At 38.3% G+C, this 6,567-nt stretch overlaps 1 long non-coding RNA gene across 1 annotated transcript; it reads left to right on the top strand.

The window, feature by feature from the left end:
- The first annotated feature begins 1,264 nt into the window (after positions 1 to 1,264).
- LOC130997372 (uncharacterized) lies at positions 1,265 to 3,350 on the top strand. Its single transcript, XR_009093067.1, has 3 exons — positions 1,265 to 1,385; positions 1,481 to 1,619; positions 3,289 to 3,350. It is a non-coding gene; the product is annotated as an uncharacterized LOC130997372 (long non-coding RNA).
- Positions 3,351 to 6,567: the final 3,217 nt, after the last annotated feature.

The raw sequence follows: 6,567 nt of genomic DNA, 5'->3' as shown, positions 1-6,567 counted from the left end.
TCTTAATTTATAATTATAAGATTCTTACTAAGAATCTTGAATTCTTAAGTAATATCTTACATTAGTGATGAGTGATGTGTGAATCACTAATCAAATTAACATTATTAAGTTATAATTATAAGTTTCTTACTAATAATCTTGAATGCTTAGTAATAATATTAGATTAGTGATGATTGATGAGTGAATCACTAATCAAATTAACATTCTTAAGTTATAATTATAAGATTCTTACTAAGAATCTTGAATTCTTAGTAATAATCTTGGATTAATGATGATTGATGAGTGAATCACTAATCAAATTAACATTCTTAAGTTATAATTATAAGATTCTTACTAAGAATCTTGAATTCTTAGTAATAATCTTGGATTAGTGATGATTGATGTAATGACCCGCTCATTTTTTTTTATTATTATTATTATTTAAATCCAGTAGCGCGATAGTTAATGTCGCATCTTTCAGTAAATGGAGCCCAGTTGCCAGTTTTATATGAATTCAGCTTATAAACCTGAATTATTATTACCAGAGGCGGAGCTATTACTTTTGCTTTATGCTTTTGTATCGCGTGAGATAAATCGCGACGAGAATTTTTGAAGTATTCAATACGTAGTATTTCAAGTTTATAACTGACTTAGAGAAGTCATATTATTTATTAATCAAGATGCAGCTATAGTTATACTTTGTTGAAACCAGAGTCGTGAAATTATTTACGACTGCAAAGCAGATTAAATCCACGGATTTAATTTAAGTTAGTATGTTACAAATTGTTGATTTTAGCAAGGCAAGGAGACTAATATCGAGATACGAGATTTATTAGTGTATTCAGTATATTAGCAAAACTCGAATCTTTCATTACGAATATAGAATTACATAGACCGAGATTTAATTTCTTCTATCTTACAAGCTCTACTTCCACAACCTATAGTTATCAAATCCCTACTTCTACCTTCCACCTAGTCAACACCAAAGAAAAGAAACTGCAGCAATAAAAAGAAAAGAAAAAGGGGGGAAAGGGACGTGGGATAAGGAGCAGCTGCAGTAATCAGCCACCCTACTCTACAGCTACAACTACATCCCATCCCCATCTCTGCTACAGAAATCAGCCGCCCCACTTCACCAATCTGTTAGTCAAAGGTTCTACAATTTTTTCAAGTTTGGCAGCAACTCTTTCCATTTTTGCTGCTTGCAGCAACATTCCCTTTTGTCAACATTTGCAGCTACAACCACGCCCTATCAGCCACTCTACTGTTGTACTGCTCAATGATCACACAACCCCTACTTTAGTCTCACATTTCTGCTCCCAACACTTCACACTTCTCCTCCATCTTGCACCAGCGAATGCAAAGAGCAAAGGGGACTTGTTTGAATATTCTGCCAAGACTTCAAGGTAAATCCAGCCTCTAAATCCTCCATCTTCTCCATGCTTCCACCTGCAATTATTGAAGGAACAACAAAATTTTTAAATCTTTTCCACCATTCCAGTTCAGTTGATCCATCCAACACTGAAGAAGGGTGAAGGAACCCTCATTCATTACTCTGACTCAACCAGAAAAAAACTTCAAGAGATATTCCACAACACGTTCAATTCCAACAACAACCCAATTGTTTGAAAGCATTCAAGGTAATTTGCTATCTCAAGTATTCAATTCAGTTCGCATCCATATTTAGCATAATCACATTTCATCATCATCAAATAGCCAAGTTATGTCATACAATAGGAAGATTATAAACTTCACAAACAGGCTGCACTCTAGAACAACAAACTATGAGAGTTTTTCCCAAACCTTACCAACTGAACATCAACCGACATAAGGGAGTAGGACTTAGCTTTAAGGGAGGAAGGGCCGGCTGCCCAAGGCAATTGCCGAACCTCAACCACCAGAACGGAAAAGGAAGGCGACGAACTCTCGTCGTCTCGCCTGCATCAGAGTAACAACGACGTCGGAACTGAAGAATCGCTAAGACCGACCGGAACCATGGCCGAGCAGAGACTCGTGCGCAGCAGCAGCAGCCGCTCGGCAGTAGCGATTATTCCCTTTTCTGGAATCTAGAGCTCGACGTCGGAGAGGGATAGGAGGACGGGAGTTGGACGGTGCCGCTCCCAGACGACGACCGCTCGCCGGATTCCAGACAGAGGTGCGGCCGCGACGAGGAATTCCAAAGTTAGGGCTCGATTGGATTCTGTGTGAGGAAGGAAGAAGGATGAGAGATCGCCGGGGTTCGACGCGTCGACAATTGACGCCAACCGGAGCAGGCGGCTGGATGGCCGGAGAAGAAGACGTCGAGCGAGCTGGGAAGGGCCGATCGACTGGTTTTTGAATCAAGAAGAAGAGCAGATTTTGGGGAGGAAAGAGAGAGAGATCCGACTGATAGGAAAAAGGGAGGAGGCACGACCTTGCCGGGCTTAGGCGGCGGCGACGCCGGCAACCTCGTCGGAGCCGAGGTCGAGAGAGCTCGACTGGATTTTGAGTTTTTCAGTGAGAGAGAAAAGAGAGAAGCGTGCGTCTGAGAGAGAGAGAGACCGAGTGGGAGAGATAAGGAAGGATTTGGGCCATTTTATGTGGGCCGAATTTTGGGCTTCTTTTTATTTTAAGTTGGGCCGAAATTTTTAAAGATTTGGGTTTTTTTTTTATGTTGGGCTTAATTTTAATTTATTTGAATTGGGCCAAATTTTTTTGGGCTCTATTTATTTTAATAATTGGGCCGAAAATTTTACCTTTATTTTAATTTATTGGGCCTTTGTTATATTATTTCGTTGGGCCTCGTTTGATTTATTTAATTGAGTCCAGCTAATCAAATTATTTATTTATTAGACCAAGATTTATTTAATTACTTGAGCCGATGAATTATTTCAATTGGGCCTCTCATGTTAATTATTCAAGCCCACTCCTACTTAATTAATTATTAGGCTGCCTTATGTTGAGCCTTTTTATTCATTTAATCTTATAACATAACTTGATCCTATTTATTAAGCCTGATTAATTATGAGGTTATAAAGCGAATAAGTTGAAGTATTTATTTATTTTCTATTGATTACGAGGAGCGGGGTTTATTTAATTGACGGATTAGAACACCCTAAGAGAACGGATTAATTTTTGTTAATTATCCGGCTTCATGAGACGAGACTTAGCTTTTGTTTAAATTCGATAGCCTGGATTAACAATAGAAATTCCCTAATTATTATTTCAGAATAATAATTCATGCATAAGGATCATGCATAGTTAATTCCGTATTCTCATTATTTGAGGATTTTACTCGAGCAGTATCTTATTTATATTCTCGTAATCAAGGTCAAGGTCGGGAATAACAGTCAATCAAGGAACCACTGAATCACAGAGATTTCATATCAGGTGGGTTTACTTTCATATATCAAATGAATTAAATGTTACATTTGAGCAAGTTATTTCGTTCCAAATTATTTGAACTGTAAATCATTTCAATTATTGTCTTGCCATAAATGTTTAAATTTTAGTATGATATCTATCTGCTTTGGCTTTGCCAATGATGCAATCGAATTCGGGTCCTGAGCAGTTGATAGCTATCCTGCCAGGGCTAGTGTACACCAGTTGACCGTGAGTCATCTAGCGGGTTGGCCGGTCAAGTGTTCGTGAGAGGTGGCCACCTCTCCGGCACACAGTTCCAGATATGATAGATTACAAGAGAACTTAGACTGATCAGTCGAACTTTAAGAATCACAAATGAATTTAGTGAGCTTGGGCCTATTTCACGAAAAATCCCTTGTTGCACTGTTAAGATGGCATGACAATTTGATTATTTCAATGCAAGTTTCTATAGGCATATGTACCCACTGAGTACTTTTGTACTCAGCCCTGCATGTATTTCTAAATGTGCAGGTTGAGCAGTAGCCGGTGGTGATGAAGTGACGAGCAGGAAAACCCCCCTTTGTCTGAAGTCATATGTATTAAAGAACTCTTGAGTACATGTCTTCATACATGTATTCAGAACCTTCTTCCGCTGCGTACTCAAAAGAATTTCATGTTATTTTAGCTAAGTCGGAGCTATCCGGACTTACTAGTTTGACTAAGTCATTACGACTCCAACTTTGTTGTAAATGTTCCCTTCGTTGTTAATGTTTAAGTATGTTTCTTCGTCGTTTATTTCTTATTCGTTCATCCCCTTTCTATCCCGCTTCTTATCTCCAACCCTTGGTCATAGTTTCCCGGCTTAATTATCCTTAATTAAGACCGGTCGTGACAGAATGGTATCAGAGCAGTTCATTTGCTCTGAACCCTAGAGTTAACCAATTTTTCTAGTATGATCACTGCTATGAAAGAGTCAGTCGACCAAAGCTCATCACTTCATCACATCGTCATGCTCAGCAAGAAAGAAGGTGGTAATGATTTTAAAACATTGAGAAGTTCATGTTTTATATGAATGTACTGATGCTTACATTCAAGTTTATGCATTATTGATTGATTAGATATCTCAATGAACTTAGATGCGTTAAGAATGCATGATCACTGTTACGAGAAGAACAATAGAAGCTAGAAACTCAGTTATATTTCACTATAGCCATGGTGAAGAGCTGAGAAAGAGGAAGAGAATCCAATGAAAGCAGTGCAAGCAGAGTGCCACGCACGAATCACTGAAACAGGCATAGTTCTTCATTCAGGTTGTTCACGCGTGACAGAACACCGAATCGACTATTGCCTTATTTGAGGATAGATCACGTGAGTCATTGCTCGTAGCGACGAGTGTGACTTATGTAATCAGTTAGCTATCGCATAATGAGCTAAGACTCATTACTAACTCTCGATTATCACCAGTTATGGCATGAAGAGAACCTTTATGATTTATGTTCAACCTTTAGAGTTAGACTCGCATCGGGTCATAACGCTTTGTTTAATGATGATATAGTATTGCGACTAGAACTTTCAGCTTGCAATTCCTGATATACGGAACCTTTTACATTATCTATTACATTACACGGGACATGGTTGAGAACCCTTATTGATTATGATCACGTGCTACGAATCCGAAAGACGAGATGTGACATGGATACTAGCAGTTACCAACCATTATGATTGACAAAAGAAAAATCTATGCAAATGCATAAAATGGGATAAATTCCCAAGGATGGTTGCAAGTTTAATAAGAGCTTGAAATGTCGGCAACGGTTCGACGTTGGGGTTAAAGGATTAAGATTCTAATGAGACCCTAAGGATATACTCAAGATAAGTATATATATATACCTTAACCTATCGAGGACATCGCCTCAGTTAGAACGTCTTGGATTAGGTATTTAGTCTGGTAGCCGGAATAAGAGCATTGACTGAGGTCATTCCATGACTTAGCATTACATATGGTGACACATACCCTATAAAGATGCTCAGATGAGCAAAGGCTATTTCCTTATTGAATGTGTGATGATTCAGAAGATCTTTTGCAATAACACGGAAGAGTACTTCAAATTATATGGTTGCATTTCAAGCGCTATGTGAAGAAAACACTAAGTACTAGGAGTACTACATAAAGATCATGTAGAGGAAGATTGTTGAGTAAGGTCGAGCCTACCTTATTTCGCCTTTAGAAGATGTTTAATGATTGCATTAAACTAGGAGGCAGACTCCAAGTTTGAGAAGCTCTAGAATATTCTCAAGGACATGTTCAAGATATTAAGAAGAAAGTGGTGATTTTAGACCAAATATACCTTTTGCAGCCAAGGAACAAGAGTTGCCAAGTTCGGAAAAGTATTTCCGAATGACTGAGAAGTAGTTGTGTCGGACCTGGCCAGTCCACATGGCCAAAATCTCAGTAGTCGTCATAAATGGGTCTTTAAACCTATATATTTTAAACCTTCATCTGAAAAGCCAAACGGTTTCAGACTATTAGGTCAATTCGTTTCGACCTTTCAGTCAATTCATTTCTACCCTATGGTTATTCATTTTCAATTGTTTGGCAAATTATTGAAACACTTTGCCTAATTTCCATTTGTGATTTGAATCATTGCGATCTACTAGCTATTGGTAGATTTTCTGTGATCCAAGGACAAACAGATACTCATCAGATTAAATCAGTCAAACACGTATGCTTCAACCCAAAGGTCAAGCACGTAATGCATACAGACATTCTCTTGTGCATTTAGTAGGACGTTATTTGTGTACTTCGAAAACGATGATCATTTCGATGCTTTTGTATGCCCCTACGTTGGCTTAGTTATTTTGACAAGTATTAGTACGAAAATGCTGGTTCATAGGGCATTTCGGAACTGAGCTCTTTCATGATGACCTTGCTAGATAGCTAGTTCATCGTGTATAATGCTTGGATAGATCACCAGATCTATATTCAATTGTTGATGAAATAGTCCTCATTGATACTATTTTCCCCATGTCTATGTAGCGACCCTATCAGTCTTTTGCGGCAAGTCACTTCCGCTATGTTATTTATATACTTTCATAAGGAAGAGTATGAGCGAGATTTGAGAATCAAGAAAACAATTTACAGAATCGATGATATGCATCTGTGTATTACATTGGTGACTATATGTCGACTCATCGGAATGCCAACAAAGCAAAGGCGTCCGAGAGAAGTTGGATAGAACGATAAGA

Source organism: Salvia miltiorrhiza, chromosome 8, assembly GCF_028751815.1.
Source record: "Salvia miltiorrhiza cultivar Shanhuang (shh) chromosome 8, IMPLAD_Smil_shh, whole genome shotgun sequence".
Classification (NCBI taxonomy): domain Eukaryota; kingdom Viridiplantae; phylum Streptophyta; class Magnoliopsida; order Lamiales; family Lamiaceae; genus Salvia; species Salvia miltiorrhiza.
This window is presented reverse-complemented; position numbering and strand designations above follow the sequence as displayed.